Genomic DNA, 27,768 nt, shown 5'->3' on the forward strand with positions numbered 1-27,768 from the left:
TTTAAACCACCCAGTGGAATAACCATTATTCAGTACACAACTCTCTATATTATTATAAAATACAGCAACCCAGTTTTTAAATGAATCACCAAAACCATAAAGGTCCCATTCTAGAGTATCAAACGCTTTGGTAAATCGATGAAGACACCATTGCTCCTGGTTGCCAAATGAACAAGTTACCATGAAAACTAAATGAAATTAAACTTTTATTTACCGAGTTTGACTAAAGCTTTTAGTTTTTGTTAGTCATTATTTGTAATTCGTGTGCCACACATGGCGAAAAGTTTCTTTCCGTTCAATATCAGAAATACCAACGATCCCTGAAGAGAGTTACTCATATTAAAATAATACTCAATATTTCATTATCCACAAAAATTTCAACCAGAGCAAGACTCCAAATACAGCCTGTAATGACGAATATCTTTGCACATACAGCAAAATATTTTCTCCAGCCATTCTGCTGTGTCTTTAGTGTACCTACTCCGATGTAGCGCACAGCAATTGTAAAGCAGATTGTATTGAAAACCACGATAGCGAAAACAGGTGTGATAAAAAATATAATGAGTGCATTCCTTCTACGAATCCAACATACCCCATCCTCACCGTAGCCTATACGAAAATGTGTCACCTTGCTCAGGACTAGCAATATACAAAGTGACACAATGAGTACAGGCATCAACCAACCAAAAAGGCAATAAGAAACCAGCCATTTGGTATTTTGTTTAACAAACAGCGTTTTGTTAATCGATCGAAACGTTCGACACAAATCAAAACTGATAATAGCCATCCAGACGAAATTTGCCAACCACGAGTAATGTAACAAAATTGCCAAAGGAAACACAATCCAGCAATTTCGTTCAGACCCATACTTGATAAAAATATCATCTGAGCACATAACATTGAAATCACCATATTCAGCATTAACTTGCCTGGAAATGTTAGCTTGGCTCGTCTTCTAATGTTTGAAACAACTTGAATAAGTAGACAGAGAGCGGACAACGAGGAACAGGAAATCGTTATCCAAATAATATAGTTGCCATGGGAAACACGTGAAAGGAAGCATACTAATGCTAATGATCCATTGGCGAATATTTCAAACATTTGACTTTGATCACATCACCGTTTACTTCAAAATAAGCGTTCCTTCAACATTCCGAAATTCAGATTTATTCAAAAAAAGCAAAGAAGATGTCGGACATTTGTTCCGGAATGTTGTCATTCGTCATCTCTTGATCTATTTTGAATGACACTGTAATTGTTGTGCCCGATATTACCTGTTGAATTAAATGTCGTATTATGTTTAGTGTTTTTCAAGTATCTGTTATCTACAGTTGCCAAACCGTTACTCAACCTTGAACAAGTTTGTAACAGTTGGATCAAAATTTCACCTACTTCACAAAGGAAATTGTAAGAGATATCCATGTCCGGCCCAGTGAACTTGTCGAGGTAACTGAAAGCGATATATAGCCATTTTGTTTTATGTCAAACAGGAAACTTAATGGAAAGGAACTCTACTACCTTTCACAAACACATCTAAGTCTGCACCACATGACACAAGGTTCAGATTTTCATTGTTGCATATGACACAGTGCTTATTTTTGTATGCAATCATTGCTCCGGTCACAATATTATTTCTTGTGAGGATTGAGACTCGGATTGACACTTTTGCTCCATTATTTGAAATTCTGACACGCTATCGTATAGAGATGATTGACATAAATCGATGATTCCATAGAAACAATGACGTAGGAACGCTTCATTGGTATTTTCCATTGACATTATCACGTCCTTTCGTAATATCTGCGTTATGTTCAGAAGTACCATCATAGGGCTGATGCTGTTTGTCCATTGCTCAAAATGGCTTCTTTCATAATAACGCCACTTCACTGAAACGTTCCATATTACCACTTCTGTATGCCCGATGCCGTTACATTGTGCACAATAGATGTTCGCGAAGACGTCTTTACCAGCTGACCAGGTCACTGGGATACTTCTTAAGGACATATCTACAAAGAACGGAATATAATGTAAGGTCAGACGTTGAGAGAAATAAGCTTAAAATGAAGTCCCCATAAGAAAATCCTTGATCAATATCCTATGTTTGCTTCGATCGCGTGTTTCTATCCAATTCAAAGTCCTCATCACTTCATCCTCAAAAATTAAAGCATAATCACTAGATCAATTGCAATATTCTTTATAATCCGAGTCTTCCTAACAGAACACTAAAAACCGTTTGGAAAGGCTTCGACTCTACACTTTCAGCAAAACGTTTACGAAAACAGATTGCTGCTACATTCCTTCAATATTTTGGTGTAATTACCAAATTTCCTGACGAATTACCTAACTTTATCAATATTTCTAATCCAAAATGGCCGCACTCTTCATGGGGACAAATGATATTTTCGACTTTTTCTAAGCCCCGACGGGTACAACTTGTCCGTAGAAGTTGTAGACTACAACATTACTGTAAAACTGTGATAATCATAATATATCTTCCCGAGCGGCATTTTATCTAAACGAAAGTTAAGCTTTTTTTAAACATACCAAAGATAAGATTCTGGGGTTACTACTGATACATTGGTGACAGAGAAAAAAATCACTTGCTTCAACCTACAGTAAATGCGACTACGAGGATTTTTGTTGATTGTTTTACTTTGCACTGTAACCCACCCTAATAAAATAATAAATACAAGAAATTGGTGTCATAAAATTCATAAAACAATCATACTTGATGTCATTATACAAAGTTTATTGTAGCGTACGTTCACACTTCAAGAAAAATAATACATTCTTAAATGCCCTTAAATCATAGATAGCTATTATTGGTAATTTGAACGCAAACGTGCATATAACCAAAATATATTAATTGAGACTGATATTTATCCTGCCAGGTCATGTCGTGGTTTGTAACGCAGACTGATTGATTGCTTGGCTAAATGAAATACATTTGGCTGATCATTGTTTAGTGTGAAGTGGTACAGTAAATATCAAGTACAACGCACCGAGTGTAGTGACATTCTCACAGCTTTCACGAACCAAGTCATCTTTCCATGAGGTTGGACATTTTCGAATCATCCAAAAACCTTTGCCTGACAGATCTGTGACACTGGTACACATATGTACCTTCTCGTCGTTACGTTCTTCAGTGTAACCATCGTCATCGTATGGACTGGAATCAGTTCCATTCTGACAGACCTCTTTGTAGTCATAGCAACAGTCTCCATAGTAAAGGCACTTTGGGTCGCAGTTACAGCTCCACATATATTTTGTATCCTCTGGCAGATCATTTAAGTTTGGCACCGAATTGCACAGTGGCTTGTATGGCGACGTGTTCAAACACGAATCAAGTCGATGGATAGTGTTCTCTTCAACACATGCGTCACCCATCACTTCAGAAAGTACACTGCCTACAAATAGCAACAACTTCAGTCCGCCAACCATGTCTGAATTTTGACGTTTCGTTCTGTAAAAAGAAGTTACTTGAATTATAATGAGACATGTAAGAATTGTCTATCAAGTGTTGATAATCCACGAGTAGAAAGTCAGGATATGTTACTGCTATAATGATATAACCTTTACGCCGATAAATGTGAAACCTTGTCTTGATTCTAATAAAGTGAAAATAGTGTTGTTGCATATAATTTCCGATCAGTTATAACAGTTGCAGACCATTATGAATCAAATCAGTGTGTGGCCGAATCCTGCACATATAATATTTTATTATCAGGGGTGGACTGTCCATTACATAATTGTTGTGAAGCAGTTAAAATGAGCATTGTTCACATTCTAAAATTTCACAAACATTAAAGGGGAAATTTACCCGGCCTTTCTTAGGTAATCAAGTCGTTATTTAGTGAGAAATAAACAAAAGAGCGTTGGTTTCATCCACTTTCACTTGCACGTATTAGCCCAGTGGCCACAAGTTGAACGAACGAGAACCGGAAGTGACGTATCAAACTTGCTCGTTGTCTTGTACACAGCGAGCTCAAAGCGAGGTCATTTACAGACAAGCTTTTCAAGGAAAGGACGCATACGCGGTAAGAAAACCTCAGCGCTCGACTGAAAATCATAATGGCGAAGATAATCGGCAATAACTTAGAACCTGAACGAGCAATCGATGATCCAAGACTGACATCGTCAGAAAGTTACAACGACTCGAGTTCGCAAAGTGACTATTCTAGCTCCGATGACGAAGTTCAAATTCCTCTCGGCGATCAATCATGCCTGTCAACCCATGGATGTGTGGTGCGTCTGCAATCGCTGTGAAATCATGCCGACGCCGAAGTAATGCCAATGCTGTAGAGAGATCGACATTAATTCTAAAAGTGCGAGCATTTTTAATGAGTTACAGAACACCCTGAGGCAGCCATGATTAGTCTAGAACCGGCGGCCCTGTCTACAGCGTTCCGTTTCTAGTGCCTGAGCGTACGCACAGTCCCATATGTACAAGCTACGCACTTTGGGCTAGATATGCCCGGACAGTTTTCTTTTAGGCTTGTAGTTCAGTAATTGGGCTTACACTTCGCTAAAAACAGTCCTTCTCAAAGTGGCATTCACAGATAACTTTATTTCTGCTCGACTTAAACATCGACACAGAGTACTTGGCCCCTATATTCTGTCGCCATTCTATAAGTGGGAAAGCTTGCAGTGGCATACGTCGACTGCTTCAATGACCAAGTTTACGACGTCACTTCCGGTATTTTAGTACACCGCTGTTTATTAGCCAGTGAGTGAAAGTGAATAAAATCAACTCGAAAGCCTTCCAATGATCATATCAGTTTAATATTCTGAATTAATTTTCAAGGTAAACTTCCCCTTTAAGCTTATTGCACGAGGTCTGGACAGAGTCCCAGCCCCAAGTCAGAACCGATGGTCAAGCCCCTAGGATTTCGTTGCAAGATACAGTATATTTCCTTGTCTGTAGGTATGTACCTGAAGATTGTCAGTAATTGTTGATCTTGCTTACTGTCAAGCTGCCTGAGGCGACTAGACTTTTCTCAGTAGTGTAAACTAGTCAATGCAGAGCAGATTCAATAGATGTTCACCCTTACATCTTAAGTAACAACGTCCACGTTACATCGGATATTGTGCACAGCGCTTGAAAGCTTTTGTATCGCGTTTGTACCTATGAGAAGCTAACTTCAAACCAAACATGGTTAACCCTAACAGTATGGTTATTTTAAACATTGTAGATCTTCATCAGCCAAAAGCACCTATCATAATTGTGCCAGTCAGTATGTGTGTGTCATTCTACTTGTCTTTTCCGTGCATAATGTTTTTTATGTAGCTCAAATTTAGAGCCAATTATCACGTTCAGATATCAAAAAATTTTTACACCCAGACAAACATACGCCTTTTGTACGAGGCAGTTTTCAGTAGGAACTTACAAACTTGGTTTCCGGGCTTAATAATAGGAAGAAGCAAGCTGTGATATGCTTTTTATTGAAAGGAATGGTATCAAAATTTAGTACACTTGAGTTTTGCTATGGCGGAATCAATATTGGTGTCTGGACTTGAATATCATTTTTACCATGACGAGAAATGAGGTGGCCATACAGGATTATGAATGAAGATGGCAAAAAACAAATGTATACGTTTTCAAACATGAATCTCTCTCTCTCTCTCTCTCTCTCTCTCTCTCTCTCTCTCTCTCTCTCTCTCTCTCTCTCTCTCTCTCTCTCTCAACGAGTAGGCATCTCCTTTCCACGTTCTCAACACAAAGTAAAGATGGAAAACTAAAAGCTAGACTATAAATTGACAATGGATCGGCCGGCTTTCATGAGAATATGAGTTGTAAGTGAGGGATTTTGTAATTGCGCACAGCGTTTTTTTAATACTAAAGATATTTTGTCGCAAGGAGAAATACAGCTATAAGAAAGCTATCAGGGTATTTCGCACATTGAATATGAGAGACATAAACTTTTAGCACAATCTTTTCCAATGAAATTTGCAACCATGCTGCTGCTAGATCAAGTAGAAATCAGGGCTCGCAGCAAAAATTTTGGTACTAGAGAAACATTTATCTACAGTTTGCTGATATTTGTGATTACAATGGCCATCATCCCCGTGCTAACTCTTTGGGAAAAATAAAATTCGCTATTTTCAAAAACTAAAAAAGTGGATTTTTGTACACCAAAGCAAGTGGTAGATGAAAAAGAATGATTCAGAAAATTTGAGAGTGTGAACATGTGACCCCGAGGCGCATTTTCCATTAATTTCCTTGACTGTGATATATTTATCAAGTATGCTGAAGTGATGAATATTCACAACTATATGCATAGCGTGGTACAAGCTGAAAATTGTCAGCAATATTCTGATTAATCAAAATGGTGTAAAATAACATAGCGTTGCTAATTTAACGCTGTTAAGAACGAGTAAGTGGTGGAAGTTCATCAATTGATGCCTTTAAATCGCAAGAAAGTTTGGCATTTTCCGGAACGTTTGAACGATAACATTGACCAGGGCAAATAACCCTAGAATCTGTGAACCACTGTATCAAACAGCGGTTTCTGTCGGCAGTTCGATTGCTTGTTATCTTTTGTCGGAAAAAGGAACATGTATAAACGAGCACCGTATTGATTACGATATCAAATCAGCATTAGTCAAATTTTGATAACCTTACTCTTGTGTTCTTTGCATATTTTCTTGCAAGAAGAGGCATGTCATCCATGGATTGGTGACAAATTACATTCTACTTTACGTTAACACAACCGCCAAATTCACCATCTATTCAGCAAGCCACATATTGAATTGAAATTGAATTTAGCGAGCCACTTTTTCTATTCATAGCGACACTGATTTTTGTTTGCGTTGACTGCAGACGCATTAATACATACGTGGGGGCATGATGCCATACGACTTATCTTTGTAACAAGAACCTGGTAGAGGAATGGCTAATTGGTACAACATTATGCTTAGAATGAACGACGTCGTAGAGATATATGGGATAATATCACACAGAACACTCCTGAATAAAGCTAGTTTGCAAGCTTCATTTATCGCCTTGTTTACTGCTTTTGAATTTCAATAACGTCCCATTGGTTTCCTAAATCTGCGAGTATATGTTGTGAATTGATGGTCTCTTAGGGCAATACTGAAGGATTCAAGTATCCAGGCAATGGTTGCTAAGGAAAATTTGTAAAATCCCCGAAAGTATGAGTTTTTGTGTACTTATTGGCCCGAAGACGCAAAAGAAAGGCATTAAAACCAAACAGACGCATGGTTGCCGGTCAAGGAACGCGTAACGTAATAGGTATGCAGATTAGCACAGCATGTTTTTGAAAAGATTCAGCTACTCCGAATTTGCTCAAAATCCCCTGGATTGATACTTGGTGATACTTGACATACTCTTTCAAAGTCCCAGCCTGCATTTGGTCAGCAGCGAAACAAACACGATGTTTTGAAATGGCAAATGTGTAATTAATAATATCGTACAATTTTTAAACTTAATTCTATTCTTTCATGCCATATGTCACAAATTAATGATACTTTTTTAAACGCATGCCGAGCCTTACAACTCTGCCGAAATTAATTTCATCATATGGAAAATTGCCAGACTTTAAAGCTTTCAAATATTTACAAAACAGCAGAAGGCAATAGTGCCTAGAAAACTATGTAAACGGTAACGATTTTCAAGTGCAGTAGCGCGCATTGGGAACGCTGCAAGTCTTGGCAATCGGCTCGCGTTGGATCCCTCGGTATCGCCTTAAAAGAGCATGAAATAAGACGACAAATACTTTAAGCATAGGTTACAAAATGTCATATATAGTGAAACCTCCCCATTGGTGTGGTAGTGTTAAATGGGGGTTATGCCACGCTACATTATAGGCACAGAAAATCTGTGAAAGCAGAGTTAGTTTCTGGAAAGAGATGGAAATTTAGTTCATCAAAAGTTGTCTTCAAATAATCTTTTTCTTTTGATGTGTTCTTTGTCACGCCGCATATCTCTAATGCTACGTGTCTTCATAAAGGGTGGCATATTTCTCGAGAGATATTCGGACTCTACGATTTTTGCACTTCGTTTTATTGTTTACCGCTCGTTGGTGGCTCATTTAAAGCTCTTGGAGTAAGAAAGACTCTCAGCGTTCGAAAATCGAAAAGTTCGTTTTTCCACATAGAGCTGCCACAGGGATGATCGCCGCGTACGATTTCAGATATCGGTAATGTCAGGTAATTTGTTTCTCTAGTACCAACCTTTAAACGGTGGCCCCTTATTATTCATGATAATTCGGTAAAAGCATGGCTAAGAATTCCATTGAGGAAAGTTTGAGCAAAAGTTTAGGTCCTTCATTTTGGAGGTAAGTGATTCCTTTACAGACTCTTTGGCAGAGCAGTTTTATTGCACAGTTTAGGGTGTGGGTCGTTAATCGTGAATCTACAGAACACCATGATCGGCCCTGGCAACGCTTTCTTGGATATAAATACCATTGTAAACGCTGATAATAGCATGAACAGCTTTAGGAATCTCACGTAATTTATCAAAAGAACAATTGCAAAAAGATTTTACCCAAATGAGAAAATACTACGCACACGTCAGAAATCTCCGAATCCTAACTTTTTTTTTTGTCGAATCAAGCAAGAATGATAAGAAATTTTAATAATTAAATTGTAGATGTCTCTTCTCCTTAGTAGAGATGAAAATTATGCATGTCAATTCTTACCTTAATGTAGAGTTTGCAGTAACACGTTCGTTTTTTCAGACAAAGCTGCTTCGCTGACTCTATATCGGGACTGCTTCCTCTGCTGAATATGATATGTTTGCTTGCAAATGAATATATTTATCTACTAGGGAAGCCACTTGTCTTTTGTCAACCACCTCATTATGTAGATTTATCCAAGGTCATTCATAAATTTACGACGGCAAAGGTATGTTCTAGTTGAATTAATCCTTGGTAATATTAAAGTGTTCGGGTTCCGTTTCAACGAATGCACCATTGCTCCCTACTTCGATTAGATTAAGGACAAAAAGAAGTTACTGGGTACGGATTTTCGAATTTGAGGGCGTGGTTTCTTATTTGTTATTCCATGCTATTTAAGCCTTTGTGTTTGTTTCAAAAATGAACACAATTATACTTTACTACCAATTACAAAGGAGAATATTCCTTTCATATCTCCTTAAAAATTTCACAGAATAATATTGAAGAAATAAAAACATATTGTACTCGTACAGGAAAAGAAAAGGGTTCATATACTTCCGGCGGCCCTTGTTTTTTTTGTGTTTGATCATTAGTTCCAACAAATCAGCGTTGATTACACATTTTCCTACGATATGTTTATCAGTAATTGTTGAGAGAGCGTTGTTGATTGGCTTGGGACAGAGAGACCACCGGAGAAATATTCGATGACGCCCATAGGCATGCAAATGTACGCTATTGTACATTACATTCGCGCCAACATTGAAGAGAGTGACGCCAAAACATAACTTTCATAATTTTTCACTGAAAAATAAGGCTACAACTTAATCTTCAATTTCGTACACGTGTCACCAACATCAAGTCATAAACTTTCGATAATTTATTTCGGCAAACATGCCCATAATCTATCATTTGAATGTTGAAAATCAGTGATCAAGAAAACATGTTATTGAACGTATATTTTCTTACATTAACATGTAAGAACCTTGTAAACACTTTAGTTTGTCTGGAAAGGAAAACATGATTAGGTAAGTGCTTAAAACTGCCCTGTTAAATAATCCGCTGTATTTTTTACCGTTTTCTCGAAACATATATGATTTCCGTGAGGGAAATGCGTGTATATATATACCGGAAATATCAGTTTCATTATCATGCCATCATGACCATTATCATAAAATTTTGGGTAATTTGTTTCTCTCGTTCCTGTGTTCAATCCGACTCGTATTTTCAGTCAGCTATTTTGAAACATTGTAGAAAGGTTCTTTTTTAAGTTTTACTCACATTCAACTTCTGTATATTTTTATGTATCTATTTTTAGTATGGGCATTTATTGCCTGAAATATAGATTAATAATATTTTGTCAACTATGGTATTTCAAAATTTTAGATTTTGAACAGGTAAATTGCGACAGCCAACTGCAGAGTATTTTGTAATGGCGTGTTGTAGCGTCATTGAAAAGGAGCACCATTGTGTCGTTAACACCTAGGTGACAGGGAGGTGTAGGTTTAGCGTTGATTATCTTTGAGAAGCATGATTACATAGTGTTTGATCAGCCGACAATTCTCAAATGATTATTTCATCCCTGGATATCTCCTTAGTGCCAGACGACTTCTGCAAGCATGGTTTTTGTCCATGATCAGATATTTCGTGTTTCGTAAACTTCAGGATGTGGATGTGGAAATTGCACAACCGAGCTGAGTATACTAGTTTGATCAATATTTTGAACCTTAAGTTAGAATTCGCCACGAGGACAAACAGCGGGACTCTCAAATTTTTACAGTTGTTTTCTGATCTACCACTTGTGGGCGCTCATTAAAAGCACTTGGAGAAAGAAGAACTTTTAACTGCTCAGTTTTTCGAAAATCCAAAATTATATGTTTCCTCCATGGAGTAAACACAGGAAATGCGGCCATTCTGAATTTCAAATATCGCAAATTGTTGGGTTTCCCTAGTTTCAAACTTTGCACGGCAACCCTCGATTTTTTTGTTGATTTGGTAAGAGAATGATTGAAAGTTTTATTCAGGAAAATTTGATGAATAGATTACGTCTTTCACTTTCGAGGCGCATACTACCTTAAGAAAAGTGAGTATTTTATTCAACGCGTACGCATAGTTGAAATTTCCCCGTTTGAATTTACCTTCTACAATTTTTCAACTGAATAAAAAAATTAAATGGTTTAAATCAGATAATGTGCAATTTGATGACATTTACAGTTTTCATTTTGCATTATAGTGAAAGAATATGTGAAAGCCATACTGAGAAAAGTTTCAGAAAAATCTTACATTTTTCACTGTCGACTTCACGTTTCGATTGTAGGGTTAATGAAGGAGTACTGTCGTCTCGAGCTTTTTACGTATGAGACAAAAAGGCGTTAAGTTTGCATTGCATAGCTTTCAGAAACATAGGGCGCTTTAATAAGCCTATAACACTATACCCGCACGATTTAATTCACCAATGGCGATGGCTACAATCAGATTGTATTTGAAAAATGAGATCTTGCGTTTTTTCAGAATCTTAAGGGCAGTGATGTGGACTAGCACCACGGAGAATAATAGTTGGCGTAATATATTTTGACAGCTGAAGCAAAGTGATTTCTTTATAGACTTATGTTAAGGACTTCACGCTTTGGTTTACCTTCGACAATGTCACAATATGAGAAAAATAAATCAATAACATTTAAGCTTAGGCAATCATTAAGATACGAGCTACGATGGAAATGTCAAGCTTGGGCAATCGAATTAAACACTAAGTCATTATCCTTCCCTTCCACGTTCAATAGTACAAAATATGTCGACAGAGTGATAATCACGCATTTATTTCGGGTGTCATCAATCTTTCTGATTGGTCATTCACCCGAAAACCTGTGTCTGATACGTCCCATACAATGGTACTGACATGCATTAGTAAGAAATAGTTTTCTTCTCTTCAAGGCCATGTTCGCAAACAAAAGACGTCCGTTAAGACCTTAAACACGTCCCTGATCTCAAACATGTCCCAGTGCTATACGTGCAGTAAGATAGGGGGGACAGTCAAGTCTTGCAATACGTGTGCAAAAGAATAGGACGTTTTCAATGTTATATGAACATTTTGGAAGTCATACTAGATGCTGCTGTTTTAATTCTTCAAACTGCAACCTAAACAAGGATTAAAGCTTGGAAAACAATTAACAAAAGTGAGGGTTATTGTTTTTCAGTAATATACTTACCCTATAAAGAAATGCTGTTGAAGATAAGCACATTTTTGAAGTAATACTTGCTGCTGCCACAAAAATATAATATAACGACTCTAAATAGAAGTATAAGGATTAGTGGGTTTTCTCCCAAAATATCCCTATATACCTATTACTGCTTTTTAATAGTTTACGTTGGATATATAAGTTGGATATCCAGGCTGGTGATGGAAATCATAGCTATAGTGATTGTCGAAAAATATACACTTGTAATGCCTAGCATGTTGCCTCAAACAAACAAAGTACTTGTATGCAGCAGTTTAAAGATAAAATAATCATAATTATAAGGGAACACTTTAGAGGTCATCGTAGACACTTTTAAAGTCAAATGCATTTGTCAAGTCAATACTAATTGCTAAAAAATACCGTCAAGGACACTATGTGCTCACATTCGGTTTGAATTGGTCCATTCGAGAATATTTAAACCAGGAAAAACGAGAATGACAAAAGCAAATAAGGTCTTCAACTTAAATACTGGAGGTCATCATTAGGAACATGCATATCAATTTTTATAGCAATGGGAGAAGCAGATCCTAAATACATAAGCAAATGTCAACCAAAAAAAAAAAAAAAGAAGGCTTGATAAAAAGAAAAGGTGGGAGTGGGCAAAAAATGCACAAGGGATCTGGTAAAAAAGTAATGCTACATCATCGATCTTCTAGACCCTACCCCCTCCTGAATATCAAATGTTCCACCCCTTGGTATTACATAAGACCAAATGACAGGAAGTACATTTACAACCTTGGAGATATTTTAATTAATGCCATGAGTGTTATCATTCTAATGTAAACAGCACTTAAGGTAGTTACAGATAGTGAAATGCCTTCCACTGTGGGTGGTGATTACAACATCTGGAATTATCCTGGATCCAAATTTCTCATCAGTTCTTGTATGTCGTACATAGAAAAGTTGCAAAAATTGGTTCAAAATGAAAAAATCACCTCAGCTTTGTTTTCTGGATCAAATTTTCCTACAAATTGGTACCAAATATGACAAAATTATGTTCACAGCCTTCAAATTGTCTCACAGCATATCCTGGGTTGGTGTAGGTCATTTACGGTCACAAACTGAGAAAAGTACCTAAAATATATAAATTTGGGGTTTCCCAACACTTTGAGCAGAAAATTTATCTAATAACATCTTTCGGGACTTTATACCAAATTACAAAGCTATCAAACAAGGGACTTTATACCAAATTACAAAGCTATCGAACAAGTAATGTTAAGATAAGTTTTCTTGACCAAAAATGACAATATTGTCTTAAAAATACAATTTTTTATATTTCAGGACAATTTCCACATATCTAACTATTGTCATCTCTGTACGTCTGTGTACCAAATATGAAAGCTGTCTGTCCAGGGGTTTTAAAAAGGAATACTGTCTAAGATTTTTTTACCAAAAATGACAAAATTGCACAAAAATAGTAATTTTCCCAATTTTGTCATAATTTCAACAAATTAGAAGAGTAACACTCTTGCAAAGAGACAACCAAAATTTGAGAGCGATTGGGCTGGCGGTTTCAGAGAAGAAGAATTTTTACTGAAAATGAGAAAAATCACAAAAAAATTCAGCAAAAATACAAAATTAAGGATATCTTCTCAATATTCATAAAACTGTATAGGTTCACCTAAGGTATTCACCTAAGTATTGCACACAAATTTTCAAAGCAATCAAAAAAGCGGTTCTTGAGTTATTAATTCTTAACCATTTTCACATTTTGTAAGCTCATTTGCATAATTTTGGCAATGCAGACTTCATTTGAACAAAATCCCATCTATAGCCCAGGATGCATCCACACACCAAATACCAAGCTGAAAAGTGCAGTGGTTTGCGTGTTTTTGATGTTGACGGACATACTGTACATACATACATACATACATACATACATACATACATACATACATACATACATACATACATACATACATACATACATACATACATACATACATACATACATACATACATACATTCATACATACATACATACATACATACATACATACATACATACATACATACATACATACATACATACATACATACATACATACATACATACATACATACATACATACATACATACATACATACATACATACATACATACATACATACATACATACATACATACACACATACATACAGACGCCATCGACTTCAGCCTATACGATAAACTCACATTGGTAAAACCAAATGTGAGCTAATAAAAAATTCCAGTCGCTATGCTATGGCATTTTGCTCAGACGCGGCGTGAAATCTACATTGCATGCTATACCATTGATGGATTGAAACCCCGATCACAGGAAAATAAAATGATTTACAAATATTGACTTTCCTTTTATATCCAGAGCTAAGCCTCTCGGGTCTTTTTTGAACCCATAAATCCAACGTGGCTGTCGACTTTCGTAGCCATATCGATCGTGTACGTCCGAAAACCAATCAGAACACGTAAAGCTTTTTGACAGTACCGATTGAAACCAATCAGAAATCGGCTACCAACGAGCCTTAGGGGCTGCGCCTCTGTAGCATAGCGTAGCCAACGGTAGAATTTGGACAGGAAAGAATTCATACGTGTGATAGGGAAAACAGGCGGCGGCAAGACCTGTGTCAGACGGCGATTTGCCGCCGGTGACCGGCTATAATTGACAGCCCTGAAATTGCTCCAAAATAGTAATTTTCCCATTTTGTCATAATTTCAACAAATTAGAAGAGTAACACCCTCGCAAAGATCCAACCCAAATTTAAGAGCGATTGGCTGGTGGTTTCAGAGAAGAAGAATGTTTACTGAAAATGAATAAAATCACCAAAAAATTCAGCAAAAATACAAAATTACGGATATCTTCACAATATTCATAAAACTGTATAGGGTTCACCTAAGGTACTTGCACACAAATGTTCAAAGCAATCAAAACAGCGGTTCTCGAGATATTAATTCTTGACCATTTTCACATTTTGTAAGCTCATTTGCATAATTTTGGCAATGCAGACTTCATTTGAACAAAATCCCATCTATAGCCCAGGATGCATCCACACACCAAATACCAAGCTGAAACGTGCAGTGGTTTGCATGTTTTTGATGTTGACGGACATACTGTACGTACGTACATACATACATACATACATACATACATACATACATACATACATACATACATACATACATACATACATACATACATACATACATACATACATACATGCATGCATGCATACATACATACATACATACATACATACATACATACATACATACATACACACATACACACATACATACAGACGCCATCGACTTCAGCTTATACGATAAACTCACATTGGTATAACCAAATGTGAGCTAAAAAATGGGATGTACCGTAATCATTTTAGCAAGGGATACTTAAGAGGTCCCTCAGGACATTTAGCTTGAATTCATTGCTGGTAGTTGTGCATATTTTTCTCCCAAAACATCCCTATGTACCTATTACTGCTTTTTAATAGTTTAATCAAGACCCACTTTAGAGGTCATGGAGCACTTTACTGATCAGAACATTTTCCCAATGATATTGTTTGTTGGATAAAGCATTCGAAGGGTATGTTGGTCAAATTATCAATGGACAACTTTAAATATTATCCTTTAAACGTTTATAGTAAAAGTATTTTTAATCCATAAACCAAAAGTACTTAGATGTAGCTGTGGGAATATATACTCATCATAATAATCATTGGACATTCTTGAAGTCACTGGGGACATTTTTTGAATTCAAGTATGTATTTTCAATTAAATGCTTTTTTTGGACAAATTATCTTAAGTATACCATAGTCAGACCAGAAATGGTCACTTCAGAGGTCACTTGGGACATTTTGGAAATCAAACAAATGCTTTAATTGATAGTCCTTGGAGCATATCACTATCAGAATAATTTGGGGACACTTCAGAGGTCACGAGTGCAACACAATTATAAAAATCCTACGTAAACAATGCAAATATTGAAGAAAAGGCATAATCTTTTAAAACGCAATACAATACAATACAATACAATACAATACAATACAATACAATACAATACAATACAATACAATACAATACAATACAATACAATACAATACAATACAATACATTATTATACACCTACGTCTGTAACCTACGGAGTTTCGTCGTACAGTAAGTTTCGGTATCAGAGGACGCGGAGTCCAATAACTTTGAGGCGGAGTACAATTACTTAAGGTATTATTGGACGCTATTCGACCTTTGACCTCAAAACACCTTTACGTCAACAAGAGGAAAAAGAAGATAATATTTTACATTTTTTACAAAAATATATACTTCTTAACATTCAGTACTTCACAAACTAAATCATGATCAGTCCAAAACCCGTGAATTTGAGTGAAATTATGCTGCTGACGTAAAATTTCTACCACGTGCACTGCGCAGCGCGGGTTGAAATTTAATTCTGTCCGCTTAGCGGACGCGCTGAACGCGTTCCCAGTCTGCTCGCGATCGCTCAGTGTAGTGTGCGAAGAGCATCCAAAAAAAAGCCTAAATTTCGACTTTTTCAGGTAAAATTGGACTAAAAAGGTGTATAATAATAAGGTTATTCACAAAATACCGGGATTCATGACATCGTACATCGTACGCTACATTATTGTCATCGACGCTACGCGTCTCGGACAAAACCTCCGATGCACGATGTACTCGGACATAAATCCCGGTATTTTGTGAATAACCTTATAATACAATACAATACAATACAATACAATACAATACAATACAATACAATACAATACAATACAATACAATACAATACAATACAATACAATACAATTAATACAGTACAGTACAGTAATGTACTGTACAGTACAGTACAGTAATGTACTGTAAAATACAATATAATGCAATATAATTCAATACAATACAATACAAAATATTATTAAACACCTATTGCCGTAACCTGGGTGTTTGACCGTCCAATAACTTTCTGTATTTTGTATAGTACAAGGAGACCGGAACACGGGAGACGCGCGGACACGCCTGTTAGACCTTGACCTAGCGATTATTGGATGTAAACAAACTATTTTAAGATAAGTTATAGACATAGTAACAACTATCACTAAAATGTATTCGTAGTATAAGGTTTCAAACACGCTAAACACAAAACTGAGTCTAAATGCAATTGATCTTAAAAAACTAATTAAATTGAACACATTCAGCGAAGTTTGCTTGTACTGCACTGAAAATTAATTGGCTTCGTGCCAACGCAAGGGACTTATACTACGGAGCGCGTTCCACTCATATCGTGCGTGCCGCATCCCTCAAAATTTACCATAAAATTAGTTTATACGGACTATTAATGGAGGGAGGTGTATAATAATAGGGTTATACACAAAATACGGCCCTGTATGGACGAGGGCTCAGTCAGTGAGTGACGTATTGGACTCGCCTACGGCTCGTCCAATACGTCACTCACTGAGCCCTCGTCCATACAGGGCCATATTTTGTGAATAACCCTATAATACAGTACAATAAGATACAATACAATACGTAGGATTGATGAGATGAGTATTTACTTGACGTGAATGATGGACAGCTGGTTAGATAGGATACGATTATCTGACACGGGAGAGATCGGTGTAAATATGATATTTCGTGAGTGGTTTTTGGATTCAGCAGTTAATTTTTTACTTAATTGAATTCCGCAATGACATCACAACTTCTGCATGATCAAGTCAGTACTATGAGTTAAAAAAGAAGTTCACCTCTTGACTAAATGTGACTTACACTATCATTATTTAGTCGTTATTTGTTACACGTGTGGTGCACTTAATAATAATTACTCCGATTTTCATGATACTTATATAATAAGGTAATTTTGAGACGCCGAAATGAAAAAAATGCCATCAATTTTGTAGTCAACTATTACCATGGCAACCGTTTTGGCTCCCAAAATCGTAATTTTCTTAAAATTTTGATGAAAGAACTTAGATATTCATCAAACTTACAGCATAAACGTATTAAAAATGTCTGATTGCAAAATGGAAACTTTCATGGCAACCAGTTCGTGACATCAAAATTAAAATTTTCTGATATAGATGATGACAAGAAATTCATCAAACTTACAGCATAGATGTAAGTTATATTTGTGACTACAGCTATTTAATACAAAAACTGATTGCCCTTTGCATGGCTATGGTTTGTGTCATCTGTCGCAAATATTTCGGAGAATTACTATTTTAACATGTGTTCGCGATGACCAGATTCTGCATCCTGGCCTAGAACGAAAGTCTTCAACAAAATTAATGCACATAAATTTCTTTCACAACAAGGACATCTGTGGGTGACAGAAATCAGTGATGGATGAAATGATGACACTTTGTTATCACCAGATTTGACAGCCTGACAGGTATGTACGTCACGAATGTTCCGTTGACATATGTACCTAATGGACAGCAACACTTTCACGGGACACAAGAAGTGCATTAATGATTTCAGAGCTTAATGTTCGCGTTCAGTGGGTGTCATAAAACTATCAAGAAGACATGATCAAATTTAGAGTCAAATATAAGATGAACTCTTTTCAGAACTTAAAGGAAACTTTTATTCCGGTAGCAAATTGCACTCGGGAATCAATATTCAGAGAATATAATCAGGATCGTGTTCCCCTTCAAACCTAAATGTATAAAATTTTGCTCAAACTTTCCTCAACATACTTCCAATGTCCCCTTTAAAATTAAAAATATAAAGCTATAGTAATTTTGAAACTTTATGGCGCTAAAAAGTATCACTAGTGTTACGACACTTTACATTAAAATTGGCACGATGCCTCATTTACAAATCTTTCTTCGAATTAATTGTAATGATGACCTTGTTGGTGAATCTTAATTGTTCTTACATCTGATTTTAAGTAAGAACATTAATAAGAAACGAAAGCGTTCAACGTCTCTGGTGTACCCTATCCTTTTTGCTGATAATGATGTTGTGTGTTTTGTGTGTGTGTAGAGTTGGATATCCCTGCCGTGTCGTGGGTAAACCTGTTCGACCAAATTTCCTGTTATATAATAAACAGGTCCACAGTCATTATTGCTGTCCTTGGATTTGGGACAAACATCGGTGGGGAAACAGTTAACCCAACTGTTTGCAGGTTTTTGACCCTATGCACTAGGAATGACTATTGCCACTGACTTGATGCTCTTTAACCCTGATGTTTTAGATGGTGTGGTTTGATTACACTGAAAAATGAATGACGTGCCTATCGCTGCTCTGGAAAGTTCGAAATATCCCGTGGAAACCAGCCCAACACTTCATTCACATATTTTTAGAATCTAACAACCTGACTTCGGATCCTTACAACCAATCTTCAAATCCTCGCGTCCCAACTTCAGATTCAGGCAGCCGAACTTCGGAACCTGTTAACCTATCTTTGATTCATTTTATCCCAACTTCTGATTCAAGCAAGCTGACCTCGGACGCTATCATCTTATCTTCAAATCCCGAGTCCTAACTGCGGATTAAGGCGACGTAACTTCAGATCCTGTCAACCCATCTTAGAATCCTAACAACCTAACTTCGAATCTTATCAACCTATCTTTCAATCCTAACTGCATAGCTTTGAATTCTCACAACATAAGCTAACACTCTCCTAGCTTAATTCGGTGATGATTGCGCTATACGTCTCATCATTTAAGAATGTAATCAATCTTCGCTTGCCAAGGTCTCTTGTCTTGCAGCTAAATTGACCCGTTAGTGGTTTGGAGACTCGAGTCGAACTAATCTCTTAAACGAGCGCACGATGTGTGAAATCAGAAACAGTCGAAATCAGACAATGTAATTAATTAAACTATATCTCCATTTTGAGTAGAATCACAAGATGCCTAAAACCAGTGACTGCAACAATTTAGCAATACAATATACGACAAAGCGCACAGCATGGTGAAAACGGAATATATTCTTGTGGTCATAGACTTCTTTTATTTGACATAAGAGGAGGGCTTCATAACCTAGGTTAAATTGGAGGACGGTTCATTATAGCCATTTTTTATTGGTTGTTGATTAAGATCGTCGCGTTCTGTGCATGGGAACGTGTACAGGTCTGGTCGAGAGAGTTGTTGCGGAAGTTTGGGGCCCGCTGACTCAGAAAACTCAACTATTTCCTGAACCTCAAATTCGAAAGGCCTGTACTTGAGAGCTCAATAAGACCTGTCGTCTCCGTATAACAGTGGGATTGAGATCATGCGGCACGGTAATGCCCTTAGTTACCCTAGATCTTGAATGTCAATCATTCCATGACAATTTATGCAAACTCAATATAGACCACCAGAGGAAGAAAGAAAACAGATTAATGTAAATATCATTGTCACTGAATCTATTCAATTTGTAGAGAATAACACACTATATGATGAAATATTTCATTTTAAGGTAGGTTTCCGCAATGTTTAACTTATTTACAGGTAAATGATCCATTTTAAATTTCATACTTATTTCCGTTAACGCACACGTATAATTAATTTAAATCTAACTCAAATGATTTCTCCATTGTTCGGTGAAAGGTAAAACTCTGATTGACTGTTCGGTTTGTGCACATTCTCTATAATAGAGTGACATTGGTGTAGATCATTGATGTCTTAGCTTAAATTCAGTAATAGTAAGTAATAGTAATGCGCTTACTTAGAAAAAAATGTACGCTGAGCAGTTTAGTATAATGGAGAAAAAAGTATATAAACAATGAGAGTATGAAACATTATTACAACTATTGCTCGATAAGCGTTCTAAAGGCGAAGGCTAGTTTGAGCTTTTTCATTTTCTGATTCCACTGATTGTCCTTTTCGTTAGTGTCCTCCCATATTCAACACAACGATCTGACAGCACCGCACTATGTTCTGCGTGATTTGATTTTTGTTCCCTTTCCAATTAAATAGCCTTTCAAAGGAATTGATATTGTTAAAAGACTAATGAGATGATGCGTACAAGTAATTTGTTTCTGTAGAAATACCAATTTCGTAAGCAAATAATCTATACTATGTTCACAATAGAGAATATATATTTATATTCTATAAATTGGCTATTATTTACTTACTTACAACCACGTTCGTATATATAAAGTGTGAAAGAGGCTGCCCACCTAACTATCCAAAATGTTTTTGTGTCGAGTTTGTGTTCAGTTTGTTTCAAAAATGTGTTCCTACATTCTTATCCGATTGTTTGTGTTAATAAAAAAATGTTTGTTTCGCCTCGGATATTTGTAGGGAAGTTTGGATTAGTGTGTACGGTAATGTTTTGTTTGTGTGGGGAAAGCTTATGGCGAGACGCAGCCGGACCTATGGTGTTACAATGTTGATAGAGTGGCCCTTTGACGCTAGCGTTTCGAAACCCGAGTGTGGTTTCTCATCAGTCGCAGTGTAGATTCTTTCCTTTGTTTGGTTTGTGAAAAATTATTTTAATGGGTTTTAGTGATCTTGCTCATCGAATAGCGAGGCAAGAATATCAATGTTTGGGTCTCGTTGTGAGTCCATTTGGTGGTCTGGTTTGTTTGTTTTTTGTTTCTCCACTTCTGTGAATTTTGTTTTGACTAGTGTGTCTTTTAGGTTTTTGTTTCTCTTGTAGGCAATGATTGGTGATTCTGGAAATAGATTCCTTAGAGTTGAGTCCTTCTCAAGTTCGGCCCAATGTTTCAAAAGAATTGCTTTAAGATCTTTGTTTTTATGTAGGGGCTGTATGTTGTACTGAAGATGAGTTTGTTTGATGTTTCTTTACGTGTATTGTACGGTTTGTTAGTGTATTACGAATACTGTGGTTTATTTTGTTTGTTATATTCGTAATTTCGTTGTTTGTGTATTCTCTGTCGAGTAGTTTGTTTCTGAAGAGAGCGACTTTTTTAGTAAAGTCGTCATTGTTGTTACAAGTGCGAGCGTATCGAAGGATTTCACCTTTGATAAAGCCATTAAATGTTGCTGTCGGGTGACACGATTCTCTATGTAGAAATTGGAATGTGTCTGTTGGTTTAGTATGTGTTTTGATGTCGAGGATATTCTCTTTGTGGTATCTTGCACCTTTGAAAACTACTACATCTAGGAATGTAATTTCTTGTGTTGAGTTTTCGTATGAAAACTTAAACGTTGGGTGCATTGTGTTGATTTTTTGAATGAAATTAGTGAGTTCGGTTTGTGTTCCCAGAAAGATTGCAAAGACATCATCTCTGAATCTTTTCCAGAAGTGAATGTTGTTGTTGTTGTTTACGATTATTTTCTTTTCAAGTTCATGAAAAGCAATGTCGGCAATTTCCGGCGACGCATTCGATCCCATGCTGCAGCCGCGGGTTTGACGGAAGTATTGCTTGTTGAATTCAAAACTGTTGTGTTTTAGAATTAGTGAAAGCATTTCTATTAAGTCTTCCGTTGGTGGTTTTTTGATACCGTAGTTTGTTTGAAGCGAGGTTTGTGAGTTTAATGTTTCACTGACTAGCCGAATCGCTTCGTCGTGAATTGTGTTTGTGTACATCGATACTACGTCAAGTGTTACAAGAAATGCATGTTGGGGACATTTGTTTTTTTCTATTTCTTGTATGAAATTTGTTGTGTCTTTTAAATACGTTGGTTGTTGCTGGACCAATGGTTTTATGAAGTAATCCAAGAATTCTGAGATTCTGTTAGTGGGACTGGAGCAGCCACTAATTATTGGTCTTCCTGCAAACGTTGAGTTTTCGGGCGGCGGTTTTGTGAATTTTAGGTAGTAGTACCATTGCGGGGTACGGATTTTTATGTTTTTTGGATCGAGATACTTATAAGTATCATGGTCGATGTGTTTTTTTCTCGTACATTTTGTTTAATAGTTCGTGTACTTTGTTTACTGTTTGTTCTGTGTCGTCGCTGTCTATTTGTGTATAAAACTGAGTGTTGCGTAATTGTCTTTCGCATTCGTGTACGTAATCTTTTGTGTTTACAATGACGATGCCTCGACCCTTGTCGAAGGATTTTATTGTAATTAGCCTATTGTTTGCAAGCTTGTTTATCGCGATTCTTTGAGCACGCGACATGTTCTGTTTCCTTGTTTGAAAGGGTATCTCTAGAAGTGCGAGTTTTGTCGCTTCCAGATAGCTTTCGAGTTTTGTGTTTTCTGTTGTTCGAGGAGTCCAGTTTGATTTTTCTTTGAATGGTTGTTGTTGCGATTGTTTGTGCCTCATGATATAGCGTAGTCTCATTATGCGACTATATTTGTTGAAATCATGAAGTAGTTTTATTCTGTTTGGTTTCGTTGGCGTCGGAATAAATTTTAGGCCTTTGCCTAGTGCTATTATTTCGGTGTTTGTTAGTTTGAGTGATGAGAGATTTTTGATGAATTTCATGTTGTTGTCGGCATTTCTTTGGATGATAGCCGATTTATTTCTGCGGCTCTTTTGTCTGTTCCGGTGTTTATTCATTTTGTTTTTAGTTTTTTTCGTGTTGTATTTCTTTCTTATGTTGTTACGGTTTTTGTTATTTCTTTTATGTGTTTGTGTGTTTTCTTGCATTTTGTTGGTTGTTTGGTAGTTCTCTTTTTGGAGTAGTTGTTGGCCCTGAAAAGGGCCGTTTGGTATGGGTTTTTTTGTTTTAACGCTTAGAGCGTTTGTTGTTTCGATGTATCTTCTTTATGGTTCTCTTCGATGATTCGATGTGTTTTGTGAGTAGTTGTTTTGCTCTCTTTTTCTCCCCAGCGTCGCTGATTTCACTGATGCGTTCGTTGGCTGCCTTGATTATGTCTTCAATTCTTGTGTATTTTCTTCTTGGTGTAGTGGGAGGTAATTGTTGATGAGTTCGACAAATTTAACCCACTGTGTCGTTCCAGTTCGCGCCACTTTGATTTGAACGCTTGATCTGGTCTGTGGCCTGGCACTTGAGCTTTCAGGTTGATTTGTAGACTACGTGGGACTACTTTTTCGTGCAGGCATCGATTGATTGAAGACTGTTGTTGTTCTATGTTGTGTTGATTGGTGTAGAGTTGTTGTAGTTGGTTTCTGGTTTTCTTCAAGTAGCCGAACACTTCGTTGCTTATGCGATCTGAACTGGGTTGAGAGGTCAAAAAGTGAGATCTGGAGACTTACTTTTTCCGTTTCTTGAGTTAGGTTGTGTTGCTGGTATGAGAGTCGGGTCTTCGTCGTCTGATGACTGGAAAGGTGTCTCTACGAGCTTCAGTGCCATTCTATCGAATGTATGTTGGAGAAGGCAAATCATTGCCCAATTTATGGTAGATAGACAGGAAGTCTATTGTTATAGGAGTGTTTTGTGATTGGACGGTTGTCTTAAATAGACTGTCTGTGATTGGTTGTTATTTCAAACGATTTGATTGGTTCCTGTGTCGGATTCGATGATCCTGATTTTTGTTTTTTGTTCAAGGGAAAGATAGGTGACTCGGGTTTTGTAAGACCATAGCATGTTTTCCCGCCACTTTTTTGTATTGTTGTAATGATGGTTTGTTATTGCGTTCGTGATGATAGATGAGGGATACTGAAGGGTATTCTCGGGTTTGCCCACTTTCGACTTAAATCTGCTAGGCAGAGATAAGTAGTAAAATCGAATGTATAAAGTGTGAAAGAGGCTGCCCACCTAACTATCCAAAATGTTTTTGTGTCGAGTTTGTGTTTAGTTCGTTTCAAAAATGTGTTCCTACATTCTTATCCGATTGTTTGTGTTAATAAAAAATGTTTGTTTCGCCTCGGATATTTGTAGGGAAGTTTGGATTAGTGTGTACGGTAATGTTTTGTTTGTGTGGGGAAAGCTTATGGCGAGACGCAGCCGGACCTATGGTGTTACAATGTTGATAGAGTGGCCCTTTGACGCTAGCGTTTCGAAACCCGAGTGTGGTTTCTCATCAGTCGCAGTGTAGATTCTTTCCTTTGTTTGGTTTGTGAAAAATTATTTTAATGGGTTTTAGTGATCTTGCTCATCGAATAGCGAGGCAAGAATATCAATGTTTGGGTCTCGTTGTGAGTCCATTTGGTGGTCTGGTTTGTTTGTTTTTTGTTTCTTTCTCCACTTCTGTGAATTTTGTTTTGACTAGTGTGTCTTTTAGGTTTTTGTTTCTCTTGTAGGCAATGATTGGTGATTCTGGAAATAGATTCCTTAGAGTTGAGTCCTTCTCAAGTTCGGCCCAATGTTTCAAAAGAATTGCTTTAAGATCTTTTGTTTTATGTAGGGGCTGTATGTTGTACTGAAGATGAGTTTGTTTGATGTTTCTTTACGTGTAATTGTACGGTTTGTTAGTGTATTACGAATACTGTGGTTTATTTTGTTTGTTATATTCGTAATTTCGTTGTTTGTGTATTCTCTGTCGAGTAGTTTGTTTCTGAAGAGAGCGACTTTTTTAGTAAAGTCGTCATTGTTGTTACAAGTGCGAGCGTATCGAAGGATTTCACCTTTGATAAAGCCATTAAATGTTGCTGTCGGGTGACACGATTCTCTATGTAGAAATTGGAATGTGTCTGTTGGTTTAGTATGTGTTTTGATGTCGAGGATATTCTCTTTGTGGTATCTTGCACCTTTGAAAACTACTACATCTAGGAATGTAATTTCTTGTGTTGAGTTTTCGTATGAAAACTTAAACGTTGGGTGCATTGTGTTGATTTTTTGAATGAAATTAGTGAGTTCGGTTGTGTTCCCAGAAAGATTGCAAAGACATCATCTCTGAATCTTTTCCAGAAGTGAATGTTGTTGTTGTTGTTTACGATTATTTTCTTTTCAAGTTCATGAAAAGCAATGTCGGCAATTTCCGGCGACGCATTCGATCCCATGCTACAGCCGCGGGTTTGACGGAAGTATTGCTTGTTGAATTCAAAACTGTTGTGTTTTAGAATTAGTGAAAGCATTTCTATTAAGTCTTCCGTTGGTGGTTTTTGATACCGTAGTTTGTTTGAAGCGAGGTTTGTGAGTTTAATGTTTCACTGACTAGCCGAATCGCTTCGTCGTGAATTGTGTTTGTGTACATCGATACTACGTCAAGTGTCACAAGAAATGCATGTTGGGGGACATTTGTTTTTTCTATTTCTTGTATGAAATTTGTTGTGTCTTTTAAATACGTTGGTTGTTGCTGGACCAATGGTTTTATGAAGTAATCCAAGAATTCTGAGATTCTGTTAGTGGGACTGGAGCAGCCACTAATTATTGGTCTTCCTGCAAACGTTGAGTTTTCGGGCGGCGGTTTTGTGAATTTTAGGTAGTAAGTACCATTGCGGGGTACGGATTTTTATGTTTTTTGGATCGAGATACTTATAAGTATCATGGTCGATGTGTTTTTTCTCGTACATTTTGTTTAATAGTTCGTGTACTTTGTTTACTGTTTGTTCTGTGTCGTCGCTGTCTATTTGTGTATAAAACTGAGTGTTGCGTAATTGTCTTTCGCATTCGTGTACGTAATCTTTTGTGTTTACAATGACGATGCCTCGACCCTTGTCGAAGGATTTTATTGTAATTAGCCTATTGTTTGCAAGCTTGTTTATCGCGATTCTTTGAGCACGCGACATGTTCTGTTTCCTTGTTTGAAAGGGTATCTCTAGAAGTGCGAGTTTTGTCGCTTCCAGATAGCTTTCGAGTTTTGTGTTTTCTGTTGTTCGAGGAGTCCAGTTTGATTTTTATTTTTCTTTGAATGGTTGTTGTTGCGATTGTTTGTGTCTCATGATATAGCGTAGTCTCATTATGCGACTATATTTGTTGAAATCATGAAGTAGTTTTATTCTGTTTGGTTTCGTTGGCGTCGGAATAAATTTTAGGCCTTTGCCTAGTGCTATTATTTCGGTGTTTGTTAGTTTGAGTGATGAGAGATTTTTGATGAATTTCATGTTGTTGTCGGCATTTCTTTGGATGATAGCCGATTTATTTCTGCGGCTCTTTTGTCTGTTCCGGTGTTTATTCATTTTGTTTTTAGTTTTTTTTCGTGTTGTATTTCTTTCTTATGTTGTTACGGTTTTTGTTATTTCTTTTATGTGTTTTGTGTGTTTTCTTGCATTTTGTTGGTTGTTTGGTAGTTCTCTTTTTGGAGTAGTTGTTGGCCCTGAAAAGGGCCGTTTGGTATGGGTTTTTTTGTTTTTAACGCTTAGAGCGTTTGTTGTTTCGATGTATCTTCTTTATGGTTCTCTTCGATGATTCGATGTGTTTTGTGAGTAGTTGTTTTGCTCTCTTTTTCTCCCCCAGCGTCGCTGATTTCACTGATGCGTTCGTTGGCTGCCTTGATTATGTCTTCAATTCTTGTGTTATTTTCTTCTTGGTGTAGTGGGAGGTAATTGTTGATGAGTTCGACAAATTTTAACCCACTGTGTCGTTCCAGTTCGCGCCACTTTGATTTGAACGCTTGATCTGGTCTGTGGCCTGGCACTTGAGCTTTCAGGTTGATTTGTAGACTACGTGGGACTACTTTTTCGTGCAGGCATCGATTGATTGAAGACTGTTGTTGTTCTATGTTGTGTTGATTGGTGTAGAGTTGTTGTAGTTGGTTTCTGGTTTTCTTCAAGTAGCCGAACACTTCGTTGCTTATGCGATCTGAACTGGGTTGAGAGGTCAAAAAGTGAGATCTGGAGACTTACTTTTTCCGTTTCTTGAGTTAGGTTGTGTTGCTGGTATGAGAGTCGGGTCTTCGTCGTCTGATGACTGGAAAGGTGTCTCTACGAGCTTCAGTGCCATTCTATCGAATGTATGTTGGAGAAGGCAAATCATTGCCCAATTTATGGTAGATAGACAGGAAGTCTATTGTTATAGGAGTGTTTTGTGATTGGACGGTTGTCTTAAATAGACTGTCTGTGATTGGTTGTTATTTCAAACGATTTGATTGGTTCCTGTGTCGGATTCGATGATCCTGATTTTTGTTTTTTGTTCAAGGAAAGATAGGTGACTCGGGTTTTGTAAGACCATAGCATGTTTTCCCGCCACTTTTTTGTATTGTTGTAATGATGGTTTGTTATTGCGTTCGT

The sequence above is a fragment of the Ptychodera flava genome (genome assembly GCF_041260155.1).
Source record: "Ptychodera flava strain L36383 chromosome 23 unlocalized genomic scaffold, AS_Pfla_20210202 Scaffold_24__1_contigs__length_23054250_pilon, whole genome shotgun sequence".
NCBI classification, from domain to species: domain Eukaryota; kingdom Metazoa; phylum Hemichordata; class Enteropneusta; family Ptychoderidae; genus Ptychodera; species Ptychodera flava.